This window comes from Pongo pygmaeus, chromosome 20, assembly GCF_028885625.2.
Source record: "Pongo pygmaeus isolate AG05252 chromosome 20, NHGRI_mPonPyg2-v2.0_pri, whole genome shotgun sequence".
Taxonomy (NCBI): Eukaryota; Metazoa; Chordata; class Mammalia; order Primates; family Hominidae; genus Pongo; species Pongo pygmaeus.
In genome coordinates this window covers 23,926,918-23,946,780 of record NC_072393.2, presented here as the reverse complement: position 1 = coordinate 23,946,780, position 19,863 = coordinate 23,926,918, and the positions used below count along the sequence as shown (strand labels likewise).

Genomic DNA, 19,863 nt, shown 5'->3' with positions numbered 1-19,863 from the left:
CCAGGCGCGGTGGCTCACGCCTGTAATCCCAGCATTTTGGGAGGCCGAGGCGGGCAGATCACCTGAGGTCAGGAGTTCGAGACCAGCCTGACCAACATGGAGAAACCCCATCTCTATTAAAAATGCAAAATTAGCCAGGCTTGGTGGCGCATGCCTGTAATCCCAGCTACTCGGGAGGCTGAGGCAGGAGAATCACTTGAACCCTGGAGGCGGAGTTTGCAGTGAGCCAAGATCATGCCATTGCACTCCAGCCTGGGCAACAAGAGCAAAAACCCCATCTCAAAAGAAAAGAAAAGAAAAGAAAAGAAAATTGTGTATATTGAAATATGATTGGAGTCAACACCCAGGCAACGTGACTGTCTTGCATGGGCCCTGCTAATAGGGGAATTAGGACGTATCTTTTTGTTTATCACCTAAGTGATGTAACTCTCCTTTCCTACCTGAACCCTATAAAAAGGGGGGATTGTGAGATATCACTGGACCTGGCATCTAGGAGATATCACTTTCCTTTTTCACCTGGGTTCATTGTATTTTGGGTATTATGACATATCCCTGGGTCAAACCAAATGGGTGAAAAATTCTTGCTGGGTCCTGCCCATAGGAAGTCTTGTGACATATCTGTGCATCCATTACTTTGGAGATGTGACTCCTCTTCTATCTGCACTATGTCCACACAGAAGATTGTGACATATCTCTGGGTTCATCAACAAGGTGGTGTGTCCCTTGTGCCCAGACCTTGCCTACAGAGAGAATTCTGACATAGCTAGGCCCAGCACCAGAATGGTGTAACTTTGCTGTCTGTGTCTTGCTTTCAGGAGGGAATTGTAACATAACCCTGCCCAGGCAACCAGGTGATAGGACTCTCCTGCCTGGTCCCTGCCTTGGAAAAATTGTGACATATTCCTAACCAGCACCCAGGTGATGATACTCTCCTGTTTGCTTTCTACTCACAGGTTGGATTGTGACATACACTTCAGCGCAGCTCATAGTTATGATGATGACACTCATGCCACAAACCAGCCAATAGGAGAGATACTGCCACTTGTAGCTAGACTTACAGAAATGAATAACTCCTGAGTCTTCTGTAGTAAGAATGTCATAAAGGATGGTCATTCTTTCGTATATTGTGTAATGTCTTTGCATGGTACAAAGAGCATCATCACAGAACCAGGCACACAGGTGAGACTGTGTTTCTCTCATGCACAACCTACCACATGGAAAGTTGCAAAATTGACTCTCATATGTGAACCTGGTCCACAGGGGTGTTGGTGACTCACAGACCAAGATTCAGCATGCCTGTGAGGCTATAATTTATTGAGGAGAGAGAGTTTGCAGAGAGATTGAGGCTGTTATGCATGGATCCATGCACGCTGAGATTGTGACTTGTGTAGTTACACCCAACATCCAAACCATGTTGACTTCCATAACTTGCAGCCCTCACACATGGACAGAGCCCACTGAAGAGATCCTTAATTTCACATGTGAATGCAGTCCACAGTAAAAATTGTGACTGTCACATGTGATTATGTGACCACAGTTAAGTTAGTGACTCATTTCTAAACCCAGCTCATAGGCAGGTGAGGACTCTTCCCTCTGGACCCAGCCAATTGGAAAGATGTTGATTCTAATACATGGGCTTAGGTCCACAGGTACGATTGAGTCTATACTACAGCAAAGGTCCCAGAACAAATTGTGACTATCGTGCATATTGTATAAAGCTCTCAGTTAGTATAGAGAATTCTGTAACAGGGCGCAATGCACAAGTGACATTGTGACACTCCTATGCACACCCAGCCAACAGTAAAGATTGTCGTCTTTCCACATGAGCACAGCTGTTGAAGTACTGAATATCACACCTGGACATAGCCAAAAGTTGGAAAACTGACTCTCATACACGGATTTTGTTCAAATGTGGGTTGGTGACTCTCAGACCAAGATTCAGCATACCCATGCAGCTTTGACTCCGCTAAGGGGACATAGTCAACCAGCAACAATTGAGGCTCTCATCAGTGTATCCAGTCAACCACTGAGACTGTGACTCGTGTACTCAGACTGAACATAACAAAAGGTTTTGACTCACCAGACGCGGTGGCTCACACCTGTAATCCCAACACTTTGGGAGGCCGAGGCAGGTGGATCACAAGGTCAGGTGAAACCCCGTCTCTACTAAAAATACAAAAATTAGCCAGGCGTGATGGTGCATGCCTGTAGTCCCAGCTATTTAGGAGACCAAGGCAGGAGAATCACTTAAACCCAGGAGGTGGAGGTTGCAGTGAGCCAAGATCGCACCACTTGTACTCCAGCCTGGGTGACAAAGTGAGACCCCATCTCAAAAAAAAAGTATTGACTCTAATACCTAGAAATGGGACATGTGTGGGATTGTTAATTTTATCTCTACATTCTTCTGCAACTGTGATTGTGACATACACCTCTGCCCAGCACCTGAGTGATTTGACTCACCTGCCTGGTTTGCAGGCCACAAATTGAATTGTGACACATTGCTGAATCCAACACCAAAGTTGTGTGATCCATATTTTTGCCTCAGTATTGCCCATAGAGGGCATTGTGACATATTACTGAGCCCCACAACTTGATTAAGTGACTCTCCTGCCTGTGCCTTGCCTTCATGGGCCATTGTGACATATTGCTATGTCCAACATCCAGGTGATGTAACTCTCCCTGCTGGGTCCTGCCTACAGGAAGCATTATGACCTATCTGTGTACCCATTACCCAGGTAATGTGACTCTCTCTTTCTACCAGGTCCCTGCTCACAGAAAGGATTGTTACCTATCACTGGGCCTGACACCTAGCTGATGTGCCTCTTCTCTTCTACCTAGGTTCTGCTCACAATGTAGATTGTGACATACTGCTGGGCCAAACACCAAGGTGATGTTACATTTTTGCCTTGCCCCTTTCCTCATCATGCATTGTGACATATTGTCAGGCTCAGAAACGAGGTGATATTAGCCTTCTTCTTGAACCCTGCCCACGGCAGACATAGTGACATATCTGTGAACCCATCATCTATGTGATGTGACTCTCTTACTTAGGTTTTGCCTATAGGAGAGATTGTGACATATCTCTGGGCCCAGCACCTAGATTATGTGACTCTTTTTTCCTGCCATTGCCATGCTCCCATAAAAGAGAGTGACTTATCCTTGGGATCAGCACACAGGGAACGTAATACTTCTGCCTGGTTCCTGTTCCAAGGGGTTATTGTTACATATCTCTGGGCCCATTACCTTAATGATGTGACTCCTCTTCTTCCTGGGACCTGTCCACAGTGGGGATTGTGACATATCACTTGGTTTAGCACCTACGTGATGAGACTCTTTTCTCATATTTTGGCCTTGCCCACTAGGTGGTTGTGATATGTAGCTGGGCCCAGCTCTTAGGTTATGTGATCTTTCTCTTCTTCCTGAGCCCTACCCATAGGGTCATTGTGACATATCTCTGAGCCTCTCACCTAGATGATGTGACTTTTCTACCAGGGGTCTTCCCTCAGAGGGTACTGTGACATTTCTGGACCCAGAACTTGGGTGATATGACTCTCTTCTACTGTTTGGGCTCTGCACAAAATGTGACCTTTTTTGTTTTTTTTTTATTCATTTAGACGGAGTCTCACTCTGTTGCCCAGGCTAGAGTGCAATGGCATGTCTCTGCTCACTGAAATCTCCGCCTCCTGGGTTAAAGCAATTCTCCTGCCTCAGCCCCCCCAGTAGCTGGGACTACAGGTACCTGCCACCACGCCTGGCTAATTTTTGTATTTTTAGTAGAGATGGAGTTTTGCCATGTTGGCCAGGGTGGTCTCGAACTCCTGACCTCAGGTGATCCACCTGCCTCAACCTCCCAAAGTGCTGGGATTACAGGTGTGAGCCACCGCACCTGGCCCCAAAATTGGACTTTTTTTGTATTTATTTTTTGAGACAGTCTTGCTCTGTCACCAGAGTAGATTGTAGTGGCACGATCTTGGCTCACTGCAATCTGTGCCTCCTGGGTTCAAGTAATTCTCCTGCCTCAGCCTCCCAAGTAACTTGGATTACAGGCATGTGCCACCACACCTGGCTAATTTTGTATTTTTACTAGAGATAGGCTTTCACCATGTTGGTCATGCTGGTCTCAAACTCCAGCCCTAAGGTGATCCACCCACCTCTGCCTCCCAAAGTGTAGGGATTACAGGTATGAGTCACCATGCCCAGCCTATTTTTGTATTTTTAGTAGAGATAGAGTTTCACCATGTTGGCCAAGATGGTCTCAATCTCCTGACCTTGTGATCTGTCTGCCTCAGCCTCCCAAAGTGCTGGGATTACAGGCGTGAGCCACCATGCCTGGCATGACTTATTTTTGTTTTTGTTTTTTTGTGCCTGGTCTCTGCATACATTGTGAGTCTCCTGCATCATCTCTGTTCAGAAAGGTGTTATGACATATTACTTTTTCATCACTTAAGTGTTGTGACTAGAACCTGCCACAAAGAACAATTGTGAAATATCACTGGACCCAGCACCTAGGTGATATGACTCTACTTTTTTCCTGTGTGTTGGGTATTGTGATATGTTGCTGGGCCCAACACCTAGGGAATGGGAAGCTCCTTTCTTGACCCCACCCACAGGGCCTTTGTGACACATCTCTGCATCCATGACCTAAATATGTGACTCCTCTATTCTGCCTGTGCCCTGCTCACAGGGAAGACTGTGACATATTGCTAGGTGCAGTGTGTCTTGTGCTGGTCTCCTATCTCATCCTGTGACTATGAATGCCTGCAACCTCCACCTCCCGGGTTCAAGTGATCCTCCTGCTTCAAACCCCTAGTAGCTGGGATTACAGGCATGCGCCACCATGCCCGGCTAATTTTTGTATTTTTAGTAGAGATGGGGTTTCGCAATGTTGGCCAGGCTGGTTTCCAGTGGCTCACACCTGTAATCCCAGCACTTTGGGAGGCCAAGGTGGGCAGATCACCTGAGGTCAGGAGTTCGAGACCAGCCTGGCCAACATGGTGATACCTTGTCTGTACTAAAAAACATACAAAAATTAGCCAGGCATTGTGGCAGGCACCTGTAATCCCAGCTACAAGAGGGGCTGAGGCAGGAGAATCTCTTGAATCTGGGAGGCAGAGGTTGCAATGAACTGAGATCAAGCCACTGAACACCAGTCTGGGTACACAGCGAGACTCCATCTCAAAAAAAAAAATTCTTTAGTGTAGTGTGAAGATGGGAATAAACAGTTCCTGGGTGCTAACAATGGCTGTTAGTACATTCTAGGCTGGTCCAAGGTGGCCATGCAGGGGTTCTGGGTCCTTCTGTGGCTCCTCTCTCAGTAACTGGTGGAATGGTTTTGTCTTTCTTGTGATCCAGGGTGTGTGTGTGTAAGGCGAGTTGATGGCAGGGTGAGGAAAGGAGGTAGGAGCCAGATTCCTGGAAGGCATCTTCAGGCATTATTTTTGTGGGTTGACAAGTTTCTAATTTGAATTTGTTTCCTGTTTGTAGTTCATGTGACCTGAGCAAGGGAGTGAGAGAAGAAAAATAGCTCATGGCAGTCTCAGCTCTGAGTTCTGCACAATTCATCAAGTCCAGAGACATGAGAGTCTAGGACTTCAGTCTCACTCCATACCTGTGCCCAGGGTCAATTGTTTAAAGATGTTATGTGTTGCCAGGCATGGTGGCTCACACCTGTAATCTGAACCCAGGAGGCAGAGGTTGCAGTGAGCCAAAAAAAAGTGCCACTGCACTCCAGCCTGGCGACAGAGTGAGACTCTGTCTCAAAAAAAAAAAAAAAAGATGTTATGTGTTATGCGCATCCATATAAGAGACCACCTGAGCAGGCTTAGTGTGAGCAACAAAGCTGTTTATTCACTCAGGTGCAAGTGGGCTGAGTCCGAAAAGGGAGTCAGTGAAGGGGTGTTAGTGGAACTGGTTTTATAGGTTTGAGGTAGGTAGTGGAAAGTTACAGCTAGGGCAGTTTTTTTCGGGCAGGGGAAGAATGTCACAAGGTGCACAGTCATGAGGTAGGGGGAGGTTACAAAGCACGATATCACAAAGTCAATTGATTAGTTAGGGTAGGGCAGGAACATATCACAATGGTGGAATGTTGCAAGGTTGGTTAATCAGTTAAGGCAGGAACTAGCTGTTTCTCCTTCTTTAGTGGTTCTCCTGTTGCTCCGGGCTTTGGGTCACAGGGGTCACATGGCTCCACCATGGTGTAGCTGGTTCAGAGGACCTTGCATTGTGTTTCTGACTGGCTGTCTCACCCATTATTTCTTTTTTTGGAAATTTGTAAAACACAGAAAAATATATAGCCAATCAATAGCTTATGTATTTTAATGTAAATTTTTAGTAAACAACTTAAGAATGGCCTTCCCATTTTTGCAGAAATACCCACTTGTAATGGCTGCTAATCAGAATATATATTCAGGGCAATTTAAATGTATCCTTATTGAAGTGATCCTCAATATATGACCTTGAATAAATTTGTTTCGAATTTGATTCCGACCTTTTTGATTATTTTAAGTTGACTGGGGGCTGGCCTGGAACATTCTCCTGGATATAATATCCCAACCATGAGCCACCTGCCCAGTGGAGGAAACGAATCAACATCAGGGCCCAGCATAGGTCAAACACACATGCAGTGGGAAGCTCTCTGGGGCCTGGCTCCTAATTGCAAAGACAGTCACACTGATGCCCCTGAATGTATGGACAGCCTGCCCTTTCTGGACACAACTCCCCCCACCAGCTTTTTTAAGCACACTTGACCTTTTGTTGGTCTGTTCTCTGAGGTGAAAACTCATCTTCAGGGTTGTCTCCAACAGGAGAGAAATATCAGGTTACTAAAACCTCAGGAACAGAGATTACAGATTGGTTTAAGAGTGTGCCCAGGCCGAGCATGGTGGCTCACACCTGTAATCCCAGCACTTTGGGAGAGGTAGGCAGATCACTTGAGGTCAGGGGTTCAAGACCAGCCTGGCTGACATGGTGAAAGCCCATCTGTACTAAAAATACAAAAAATTAGCTGGGTGTGGTGGCAGGTGCCTATAATCCCAACTACTTGGGATGCTGAGGCGGGAGAATCGCTGGAACCCAGGAGGTGGAGGTTGTAGTCAGCCGAGATCAGGCCACTGCACTCCAGCCTGGGAGACAGAGCAAGACTCCATCTCAAAAAAAAGAGTGTGCCCTTTGCTAAGGATGGTATGCATGGAAAGACAGAAAGCAATTTCAGAAGGATACCAGAAAAACTTCCCCTAATGAGTACTTTAAGTAGTCAGGCTGGGGCGGAGGAACTTTTCAATGATATGCCCCTTTTTTGAACAATTTATCTATTCATTTGAATGGTGTAAGGTACTATTTTTACTTTTACAAAAGCAAGATAGCTCCTCTAACATCCCAGGAGATAAGGGGTTAAGCTGAAAGTTTTAAGTCTCTATTACATGATTGGTTTTTCTGGCAACAAATCCCCATCCTGAGGCTGTCCAGAAGCCCCTGGAAAGCAGTAATCTCATTAGCATACAAAAGACATTTCTCATATCAGACATTCCAAAGATTTTAAGGGCTGCATACAAAGAAACTGAGACAGAATATAACCACATTCTCACACTGATAGGAGCCTCCAGGCCTGGCTCAGCTCTGGCTCTCCCTGGGAAGCTTTGTTTTACCCACCTCATTTTAACTAGAGCCCACCCCCAGTATCCCAGTGCACACACATTCTTTATAACAGCAGCATGTCCTGGCACTTCACATTCTCTGAAATGATCTTGGGGTTTGCTGTTTACTTCTTTATGTCTTTGCTCTTGGGAGCTGTGTCTAGTTTACCACTATGTTCCTAGTGCCAATCACAGTGCTTGGTCCATGGCAGGTGCTCAAAGAGTAGTTTTTTTGTTTTTGTTTTTGACAGAGTCTTGCTCCATCACCTGGCTGGAGTGCAGTGGCACAATCTTGGCTCACTGCAACCTCCGCCTCCTGGGTTTATTAGAACTTCTGTGTCTATTTTGACATGAGATTAACTTTAAAATGTATTTTGCTGTATTTGCCCAGTTTTTATTTCAAGTAATACTGAAGAAGGAATTCATCAATTTTACAAGTATAATCAAAGACAACCGAGAAATTTTTACTTTTTCCTTCAAAAGCTAAGTGTATTGTAGCCCCTCACCCCACCCCACCCATAGTCTAAGTTAGAGAATACTAACTGCCTGTTTTTCCTTCTGTGCTCAGAGAGCCTTATCTGTACTCACCAGTTTCACATTCCTTGAGGTTCAATGAGTTCCTGCTTCACCTCCCTAGTGCAGCTGCAGAGTTACAAAGTTGGTAAGCATATGTTACAGAAGCATGGTTTCCCAAGGGTGTGGAACATGTAGTATAGATAAATGTAAAAGACTGATCAACTGCCTTTGTTCTTGCTTCTGTAAGTATGCTTCCTGCATCATGTAGCTCCTGGCCGCTGACTGCTTAAAAGGCGGCTGCTTTCTTTGTCCGGGGCTCAGACTTTCCTGGACTCTAGTCCTCCTGAGCCAGGTGATCACCTTAATAAAGGCTTTCCTGAACTCTGTTCAGTCTCTCCCATCTCTGATTGTCTCGCAAAAATACTACATCACGGGAACACATTGCTGCCTTTCTATATTTTTATGTTATTCATCAGTTTCTAAAACCTGAAAATTATCTTATGTTGAATTTTTATGGAAATAGAATAGTCTTCACTAAGGATATTCTATTAGTACTATAGTACTAATGCAACTTAAAGTTAGGAAAGCTAAGCTTTTTTTTTCTTTCTGGTCATATAATCTATACTACATGATATTTTGTTATTTTTATTTATTTGAATTTGCTTTCTTTTTTTTGTTTTGTTTTGTTTTTTGAGATGGAGTTTTGCTCTTGTTACCCAGACTGGAGTACAATGGTGCAATCTCGGCTCACCACAATCTCCGCCTCCCAGGTTCAAGTGATTCTCCTGCCTCAGTCTCCAGAGTAGCTGGGATTACAGGCATGTGCCACTATACCCGGCTAATTTTTTCTTTTTTTTTTTTCCTTTTTTTTTTTTTTTTTTTGAGGTGGAGCCTTGCTCTGTCACCCAGGCTGGAGTGCACTGGCACAATTTTGGCTCACTGCAATTTCTGCCTCCCAGGTTCAAGCAATTCTCCTGCCTCAGCCCCCTGAGTAGCTAGGATTACAGGTGTGTGCCACCATGCCTGTCTAATTTTGTATTTTTAGTAGAGATGGGGTTTCACCACGTTGGTCAGGCTGGTCTCGAACTCCTGTCCTCATGAACTGCCCGCCTTGGCCTCCCAAAGTGCTGGGATTACAGGCATGAGCCACCGTGCCTGGCTAATGCTATTTTTATATTTTGATATAAAAATAAAACCTCAGTCTGCAGGTAGTGGCTCATGCCTGTAATCCTAGCACTGTGTGGTAGGAGTTATTAAGAAATTATTTTAGGCAGATTAGAGGAAAATAGGTCCTTGGGAAGTTTTCATATTTTGAAGCATCTCTGGAAAAGTTTCTTGTGTAGCCCCGGCTCTTACAGCCAGGCTGGCAACCTTTGATATACAAATGCAGGCCCTTAGAAACTTGGTCCACCCAATTTGGCGATTCCCTCGTGGCCTTCTTGCCCTTGCCCCAAATGTTCCTGGCAACATGGCCACCCCCACATATCTCCACATGTGTAGAACATCCATGATGCCCTCCCTTTGCATATTAAAGGGCTAGAGTAGGAGGGCCAGCTTTTTCACGGGCTATGTGAATGACATGCGAGACCAGCCTATGCTACATAGTGAAACCTTATCTCTACAAAAAGAAAAATGGGAGATTAGCTGAGCATGGTGGCACATGCCTGCGGTCTCTGCTGCTCAGAGGCTGAGGTAGCAAAAGTGCTTGAGCCTAGATTGTTGAGGCTGCAATGAGCTGTGATTGTGCCACTGCGCTCCACCCTGAGTGACAGAGATAGTCTCTCTCAAGAAAAAAGGAAAAAAAAAAGAAAACCACAGAGATTAAATGATAAAATATTTGTTTAATGTTTGTAATTGCATAGCAGATTTCTAGAAGTCAGTTTCCAAGGCTAACGCCTATGTATTGAGACAGCCAAGTAAAAATGAGTCCTCAGAGAATCTCAAAACCGGCCTATGCACGGGGAGGATGGGGCAGAGCCTCAGGAAGTTCACATCATCTGCAGGAGGTTCCTGGCCTCTCCTGTTCCTGTATGGGGACCTGGAATTCAATCAGTGAGGTGGAGAGCTTGTTAGCAGGACCCCATCTCACTTTATTGAGTTGTTTTTTCTTTTTCCTTTTTGCCTAATAAATTCTGCTCCTCGCCCCTCTGTGTGTCTGTGAACCTAATATTTCCTGGTAGTTTTACAAGAAACTGTTTTTTTTCCTATAACATTTTTGGTTTCCAGACGTGGGGCTTGAGGAAGGGTGAGTACCATACAAACTCAAAAACCTTCTTTCCTTTTACTTCTAAGCCTTTTTCTCTTCAGACCTCCTTTGAAAGTGCACACCACCCCACCCCAATGGCTGCAGGTATGTGGAGGATGGACCAGGGAATGGCAGCTTCCCCACACCACTCCCAACTAGGGCTGGAGTGCATGGTTACAGGGTGCCCGATGCCAGGCTTGCCAGCACTCCCTGCTATGCATCCATAGAGGCTTCCCCTCCCCCAGCCAAAAGATCCCACTTTATTAGAGAGCAATGAAGTTTCTCTCTCTGGTAGAGAAGCCCATTTGCATAAGAATAAAACGTTCTTCCCCAGGCATCTTTTCTTTTTTTTCTACCTTGTCAGGGTTGACTTTTCTTTTTTTTTTTGAGATAGAGTTTCACTTATGTCACCTAGGCTGGAGTGCAGTGGTGCAATCTCGGCTCACCGCAACCTCTGCTCCCCGAGTCCTGCCTCAGCCTCCATGAGTAGCTGGGATACAGGCGTGCGTCACCACGCCTGGCTAATTTCTGTATTTTTAGTACAGACAGGGTTTCGCCATGTTGGCCAGGCTGGTCTCAAACTCCTGACCTCAGGTGAGCCACCCACCTTGGCCTCCCAAAGTGCTGGGATTACAGGCATGAGCCACACACACAGCCAGTAGTTGACTTTTAAGCGTGTTTTCTTTTTTTTCTCTTTGGAGGACATTCTGTTGATCCAGGAATGATGAACATCACTGTTTATATCTTCTGTAGAGTTTTTATTGTGAGAAAAAATCTGTGAGGCTGATCTTAAGCTGTAGCCAATCTGGTGTGCTTTGTGCGCTGTATGGTCTGTAGCAAACTTTGCTGGAGGCCTCCATCTGGTTTTAAGTCTTTGGGAGCAAGACCCATCACCACATGGCTGTCACTCACATCTGTGTGAAGAGACCACCAAACAGGCTTTGTGTGAGCAATAAAGTGCTTTAATCACCTGGGTGCAAGCGGGCTGAGTCCGAAAGGAGAGTCAGTCAAGGGAGGTAGGTGTGAGGCCGTTTTATAGGATTTGGGTAGGTAGTGGAAAATTACAGTCAAAGGGGGTTGTTCTCTGGCGGGCAGGGGCGGGGGTCACAAAGTGCTCAGTGAGGGAGCTTCTGAGCCAGGAGAAGGAATTTCACAAGGTAATGTCATCAGTTAAGGCAGGAACTGGCCATTTTCATTTCTTTTGTGATTCTTCACTTGCTTCAGGCCATCTGGATGTATATGTACAGGTCACAGGGGATATGATGGCTTAGCTTGGGCTCAGAGGCCTGACAGTGGTAATGTTTTGTTCTAGCCTTTGCGATATTACAATGGTTGTCTGGGGTTTAATCCTGGCTTAGAAAGTGAGTTCTTTCTGGTTTGATGTCTCTGTGACTTTTGCATTTTGCTAATTCTTTTTTCCTTTATGAACTGCCTTCGATTCTCCTTTCTCTGAACCTTTAATAAAATTTGGAAGCCAGAAATAATGGCTGCTTGGCATGGCTAAAGTTAAGTAATAAGGGATTTTTATACTTATAAGTATAAGTAATATTTTATACTTATAAGTAATATTTTATACTTATAAGTAATAAAAGAATTTTCTTAAAGAGTGATCAGCTTAATTAAAAGTGGACATCCAAGTTATAAGTATATTTAAAAGGCCTTGCGGATGTATCACCTGAGGTCAGGAGTTTGAGACCAGCCTGACCAATATGGTGAAACCCTGTCTCTATTAAAAATACAAAAATTAGCCGGGTGTGGTAGCATGCACCTGTAGTCTCAGCTACTCAGGAGGCTGAGATAGGAGAATTGCTTGAATCCAGGAGGCAGAGGTTGCAGTGAGCCAAGATTGTGCCACTGCACTCCAGCCTGGGTGACACAGTGAGACTCTGTCTCAAAAAAAAAAAAAAAAAAAAAGGCCTTAATGTTTTTCTTTCTTGGATGTTGTTTTGTTGGAAAAAGGTTTTTTCTCAGTTGACTGAAGTATTTTTTTTTTTTGATTTTTGTCAGGCCTCTGAGCCCAAGTTAAGCCATCATATCCCCTGTGACCTGCACGTATATATCCAGATGGCCTGAAGCAAGTGAAGAATCACAAAAGAAGTGAAAATGGCCTGTTCCTGCCTTAACTGATGACATTACCTTGTGAAATTCCTTCTCCTGGCTCAGAACCTCCCCCATTGAGCACCTTGTGACCCCCACCCCTGACTGCCAGAGAATAACCCCCTTTGACTGTAATTTTCCACTACCTACCCAAATCCTATAAAATAGCCCCACCCCTATCTCCCTTCACTGACTCTCTTTTTGGACTCAGCCCGCCTGCTCCCAGGTGAAATAAACAGCCTTGTTGCTCACACAAAGCCTGTTTGCTGGTCTCTTTACACAGATGCACATGACATTTGGTGCCGAAGACCCAGGATAGGAGGACTCCTTTGGGAGACCGGTCCCCTGTCCTCACTCTCACTCCATAAGGAGATCCACCTACGACCTCTGGTCCTCAGACCAACCAGCCCAAGGAACATCTCACCAATTTCAAATCAGGTAAGCGGTCTTTTCACTCTCTTCTCCAGCCTCTCTTGCTACCCTTCAATCTCCCTGTCTTGCTACCCTTCAATCTCCCTGTCCTTCCAATTCCAGTTTTTTCCTCTCTAGTAGAGACAAAGGAGACACTTTTATCTGTGGACCCAAAACTCCGGCGCCGGTCACAGACTCGGGAAGACAGTCTTCCCTTGGTGTTTAATCACTGCTGGGATGCCTGCCTGATTATTCACCCACACTCCATTGGTGTCTGATCACCACGGAGATGCCTGCCTTGGTCATTCGCCCAGATTTCCTTAGTGGCAAGTCAATTGTGGGGATGCCTGCTTTGGCTGCTCACCCACATTGCAGCCCAGGGCTGCTCACTACCCACCCCTTCTCCGTGTCGCTACCCTCCCTTTTTTCTGGGCTTCCCTCCTTCACTATGGGCAACCTTCCACCCTCCACTCCTCCTTCCTCTCCCTTATCCTGTGTTCTCAAAAACTTAAAACCTCTTCAATTCTCGCGTGACCTAAAACCTAAGCGTCTTATTTTCTTCTGCAACACTGCTTGGCCCCAATACAAACTCGATAATGGTTCTAAATAGTCAGAAAATGGCACTTTTGATTTCTCCATTTTATAAGACCTGGATGATTTTTGTCGAAAAATGGGCAAATGATCTGAGATGCCTGACGTCCAGGCATTCTTTTACACATCGGCCCCTCCCTAGTCTCCGTTCCCAATGTGACTCATCCCAAATCCTCCTTCCTTCCCTCCCACCTGTCCCTTCAGTCCCAACCCCAAGCATCACTGAGTCTTTTGAATCCTTTTCTACGGACCCATCTGTCCTCTCCTCCCCAGGCTGCTCCTTGCCAGGCTGAGCCCGGTCCCAATTCTTCCTCAGCCTCTGCTCCCCACCCCTATAATCCTTTTATCACCTCCCCTCCTCATACCCGGTCTGGCTTACAGTTTTGTTTAGTGACTAGCCCTCCCCCACCTGCCCAGCAATTTCCTCTTAAAGAGGTTGCTGGAGCTAAAGGCATAGTCAAGGTTAATGCTCCTTTTTCTTTATCCAACCTCTCCCAAATCAGTTAGCGTTTAGGCTCTTTTTCATCAAATATAAAAACCCAGCCCAGTTCATGGCCCGTTTGGCAACAACCCTTAGATGCTTTACAGCCCTAGACCCTGAAAGGTCAGAAGGCCATCTTATTCTCAATATGCATTTTATTACCCAATCTGCTCCCAACATTAAATAAAACTCCAAAAATTAAATTCTGGCCCTCAAACCCCGCAACAGGACTTAATTAACCTTACCTTCAAGGTGTACAATAATAGAGAAGAGTTGGAATTACTTGCCTCTTCTGTGAGGGAAACCCCAGCCACATATCCAGCACACAAGAACCTCAAAACGCCTAAGCCACAGCGGTCAGGCATTCCTTCAGGACCTCCTCCCCCAGGATCTTACTTCAAGTGCTGGAAATCTGGCCACTGGGCCAAGGAACGCCCACAGCCCAGGATTCCTCCTAAGCCATGTTCCATCTGTGCAGGACCCCACTGGAAATTGGACTGTCCAATTGGCCCAAGGCTCTGACTGACTCCTTCCCATATCTTCTCGGCTTAGCGGCTGAAGACTGATGCTGCCTGATTGCCTCGGAAGCCTCCTGGACCATCACAGACACTTTGGGTAACTCTTACAGTGGAGGGTAAGTCGGTCCCCTTCTTAATCAATATGGAGGCTACCCACTCCATATTACCTTCTTTTCAAGGGCCTGTTTCCCTTGCCTCCATAACTGTTGTGGGTATTGACAGCCAGGCTTCTAAACCTCTTAAAACTCCCCAACTCTGGTGCCAACTTGGACAATATTCTTTTATGCACTCCTTTTTAGTTATCCCCACCTGCCCTGTTCCCTTATCAAGTCTAGGCATTTTAACTAAATTATTTTCTTCCCTGACTATTCCTAGGCTACAGCCACACCTCATTGCCACCCTTTTCCCCAGTTCAAAGCCTCCTTTGCATCCTCCCCTTGTTTCTCCTCACCTTAATCCACAAGTATAGGACACCTCTACTCCCTCCTTGGCAACCGATCATGCACCCCTTATCATCCCATTAAAACCTAACCACCCCTACCCCGCTCAATGCCAATATCCCATCCCACAGTACTCTTTAAAAGGATTAAAGCCTGTTATCACTCACCTGTTACAGCATGGTCTTTTAAAGCCCATAAACTCTCCTTACAATTTCCCTATTCTACCTGTCCAAAAACCAGGCAAGTCTTACAAGTTAGTTCAGGATCTGCAGCTTATCAACCAAATTGTTTTGCCTATCCACCCTGTGGAGCCAAACCCATATACTCTCCTATCCTCAATACCTCCCTCCACAACCCCTTCACAACCCATTATTCTGTTCTGGATCTCAAACATGCTTTCTTAACTATTCCTTTGCACCCTTCATCCCAGCCTCTCTTCACTTTCATTTGGACTGACCATGACACCCATCAGGCTCAGCAAATTACCTGGGCTGTACTGCTGCAAGGCTTCATGGACAGCCTCCATTACTTCAGTCAAGCCCAAATTTATTCCTCATCTGTTACCTATCTCGGCATAATTCTTCATGAAAACACACAAGCTCTCCCTGCTAATCATGTCCAGCCAATCTCCCAAACCCCAACCCCTTCTATGAAACAACTCCTTTCCTTCCTAGGCATGGTTAGGTACTTCTGCCTTTGGATACCTAGTTTTAGCATCCTGACTAAACCATTATATAAACTCACAAAAGCAAACATAGCTTACCCTATAGATCCTAAATCCTTTCCCCACTCCCCTTTCCATTCCTTAAAAAACAGCTCCCACACTAGCTCTCCCTAACTCATCACTCACTTTTCATTACACACAGCTGAAGTGCAGGGCTGTGTGGTCAGAGTTCTTACAGAAGAGCTGGGACTGTGCCCTGTAGCCTTTCTGTCCAAACAAATTGACCTTACTGTTTTAGCCTAGCCCTCATGTCTGTGTGCAGCAGCTGCCACTGCTTTAATACTTTTAGAGGCCCTCAAAATCACAAACTATGCTCAACTCACTCTCTACAGTTATCATAACTTCCAAAATCTATTTTCTTCCTCACAGCTGACACATATACTTTCTGCTCCCCAGCTCCTTCAGCTATACTCACTCTTTGTTGAACCTCCCACAATTACCACTGTTCCTGGCCCAGACTTCAATTCAGCCTCCCACATTATTCCGGATACCACACTTGACCCCCATGACTATATCTCTCTGATCCACCTGACATTCACTCCATTTCCCCATATTTCCTTCTTTCTTGTTCCTCACTCTAATCACACTTGGTTTATCTATGGCAATCGATAAACCTAATCTCCAGGCCTAATCACCACTCACCAGCAAAGGCAGGCTATGCTATAGTATCTTCCACATCTATCATTGAGGCTACCACTCTGCCCTCCTCCACTAGCTCTCTGCAAGCTGAACTCATTGCCTTAACTTGAGCCCTCACTCTCGCAAAGGGATGATGCATGAATATTTATACTGACTCTAAATATGCCTTCCATATCCTGCACCACCCTGCTGTTATATGGGCTGAAAAAGGTTTCCTCACTATGAAGGGTCCTCCATCATTAATGCCTCTTTAATAAAAACTCTTCTCAAGGCTGCTTTACTTCCAAAGGAAGCTGGAGTCATTCACTGCAAGGGCCATCAGAAGATGTCAGATCTCATAGCTCAGGACAATGCTTATACTGCTGAGGTAGCTAAAGAAGCAGCTAGCATTCCAACTTCTGTCCCTCATGGCCAGTTTTTCTTCTTCTCATCAGTCACTCCCACCTACTCCCTCACTGAAACTTCCATCTATGAATCTCTTCCCACACAAGGCAAATGGTTCTTAGACCAAGGAAAATATGTCCTTCCAGCCTCACAGGCCTATTCTATTCTGTCATCATTTCATAACCTCTTCCATGTAGGTTACAAGCCACTAGCCCATCTCTTAGAACCTCTCATTTCCTTTCCATCGTGGAAATCTGTCCTCAAGGAAATCAAGTCTCAGTATTCCATCTGCTATTCTACTACTCCTCAGGGATTTTTCAGGCCCCCTCCCTTCCCTCATATCAGGCTCAGGGATTTGCCCCTGCCCAGGACTGGCAAATTGACTTTACTTACATGCCCCAAGTCAGGAAACTAAAATACCTCTTGGTCTGGGTAGACACTTTCACTGGATGCATAGAGGCCTTTCCCACAGGGTCTGAAAAGGCCACTGTGGTCATTTCTTCCCTTCTGTAAGACATAATTCCTTGGTTTGGCTTTCCCACCTCTATATAGTCCAATAATGGACCAGCCTTTATTAGTCAAATCACCTAAGCAGTTTTTCAGGCTCTTGGTATTCAGTGGAAACTTCATACTCCCTACCGTCCTCAATCTTCAGGAAAGGTAGAACAGACTAATAGTCTTTTAAAAACACACCTCACCAAACTCAGCCTCTGACTTAAAAAGGAGGACTCTGTCAAGGATAGAGCCCAAAAACTTGCCAACAAAGTGAGTAATTATGCTGAACCCCCTTGGACACTTTCTAATTGGATGTCCTGGGTCCTCCCAATTCTTAGTCCTTTAATACCTGTTTTTCTCCTTCTCTTATTCAGACTTTGTGTCTTCTGTTTAGTTTTTCAATTCATACAAAACCACATCCAGGCCATCACCAATCATTCTATATTACAAATGCTCCTTCTAACAACCCCACAATATCACCCCTTACCACAAAATCTTCCTTCAGCTTAATCTCTCACACTCTAGGTTGCCACGCTGCCCCTAATCCTGCTCAAAGCAGCCCTGAGAAATATCACCCATTATCTCTCCATACCATTCCCAAAAATTTTCACCGCCCCAACACTTCAACACTATTTATTTTTCTTATTAATATAAGAAAATATTAATAAATGTCAGGGCTCTGAGCCCAAGCCTGCACGTATTCATCCAGATGGCCTGAAGCAAGTGAAGAATCACAAAAGAAGTGAAAATGGCCAGTTCCTGCCTTAACTGATGACATTACCTTGTGAAATTCTTTCTCCTGGCTCATCCTGGCTCAAAAGCTCCCCCACTGAGCACCTTGTGACCCCCACCTCTGCCAACCAGAGAACAAACCCCTTTGACTGTAATTTTCCACTACCTACCCAAATCCTATAAAATGGCCCCACCCCTATCTCCCTTCACTGACTCTCTTTTCAGACTCAGCCCACCTGCACCCAGGTGATTAAAAAGCTTCATTGCTCACACAAAGCCTGTTTGGTGGTCTCTTCACATGGACGTGCGTGAAAAAAATGTACCCCACTAGTTACCCAAAGTGGGCTAATTGGTGCTGTAGTTATTTCCTTTGGGTCAGATTTCTCCCCAGTATAGTCCCTTTATAGTTTGCCAAAAAGCTGTTCTGGAAAGGGCTTTTGATTCACACCCCAAGAAAGAGTTCTTGGATCTCATGCAAGAAAGAAAGAAGTAAAGGTGAGTCCATTCAGTAAAGTGAAACCAAGTTTATTAGAGAAGTAAAGAAACAAAAAAAGGTTGCTCCCTAGGCAGAGCAGCTAATATGATTTATGTCTTTAAATTGGCTTTGACTATAGAAGAGATTGAGACAATTCTGTAAGCCCAGCACCTCGGTGATGTGACTTTTCATCTTTTGCTTGGACCCTGTGCACAAAAGGAAGAGTGGCTTATCACTGGGCCTCACACACAGGTGATGTAACTGTCAGGCCTCTGAGCCCAAGCTAAGCCATGATATCCCCTGTGACCTGCACGAATACATCCGGATGGCCTGAAGCAAGTGAAGAATCACAAAAGAAGTGAAAATTGCTGGTTCCTGCCTTAACTGATGACATTCCACCATTATGATTTGTTCCTGCCCCACCTTAACTGAACGATTAACATTGTGAAATTCCTTCTCCTGGCTCAGAACCTCCCCCACTGAGCACCTTGTGACCCCCTCCTCTGCCTGCAAGAGAAAAACCCCCTTTGACTGTAATTTTTCACTACCCACCCAAATCCTATAAAATGGCCCCACCCCTATCTCCCTTCGCTGACTCTTTTTTCAGACTCAGCCCGCTTGCACCCAGATGGTTAAAAAGCTTTATTGCTCACACAAAGCCTGTTTGGTGGTCTCTTCACGTGGACGCGCATGACAGTAACACTTAAGCCTAGGGTAATTGTGATATGTTCCTGTGCCCATCACCCAGATAATGTGACTCGTCCCTTTTCCTGGGACCTTCCTACAGTGAGGATTGTGACATATTGCTTGGCCCAGTATCTATGTGATGTGATTCTCCTTTCATACCAGAGACTTGCCACCCGGGGTAGTTGTGACATACAGCTGGGCCCAGCCCCTAGGTTATGTGACTCTTTTGCTTATCCTCAGCTCTACCTGCAAGGAGCACTGGGAAATATCTTTGGACCCCGTGATTAGGTGATGTGACTCCACTTCTTGGACTCTTTCCTCAGGAGGTATTGTGACATATTCCTGGACCAAGTACCCAGGTAATGTCTTTTCTAGTGCTTGGACTCTACCCAAGGAGAGATTGTAATGTATCACTGGACCCAGCACCTAGGTTACGTGACTTTCCTCTTTTGACTGAGTCTTGCATAAATTGTGTATTGTGACAAATAACTGAGTCTAAAACCTAAGTGATGAGACTCTTCTGAAAGGACCCTGCCTACGAGGATATTATGACATATCTTTTTTTATACTGCCTAGGTGATGTGACTTTGTGTGTGTGTGTGTGTCCCGGCCCTGCCAAAAGTGGGGATTGTAACGTATCACTAAACTTAACACCAAGGTGTTATGACTCTCCTTGTTTGCCTGGGCCCTGTGTATATTTGGTACTGTGACGTATGTCTAAGATAAACACCTAGGGTGTAAGAGCCTCCTGCCTGGGTCCTGGCCATAAGGAGCCTTTTGGCTTATCTCTGCATCTG

The 19,863-nt window shown here is 45.4% G+C and overlaps 1 protein-coding gene across 1 annotated transcript in view; it reads left to right on the top strand.

The window, feature by feature from the left end:
- LOC129020610 (zinc finger protein 728) overlaps window positions 1-19,863 on the top strand; it is a 99,801-nt gene that overhangs the window by 20,737 nt on the left and 59,201 nt on the right. The window contains exons 6-11 of the mRNA XM_063658858.1: window positions 954-1,179; window positions 2,762-2,887; window positions 8,200-8,292; window positions 12,773-12,927; window positions 14,451-14,606; window positions 19,307-19,425. The gene's annotated coding sequence lies outside the window, so the exon portion shown is untranslated. The remainder of the gene's footprint in view (window positions 1-953; window positions 1,180-2,761; window positions 2,888-8,199; window positions 8,293-12,772; window positions 12,928-14,450; window positions 14,607-19,306; window positions 19,426-19,863) is intronic.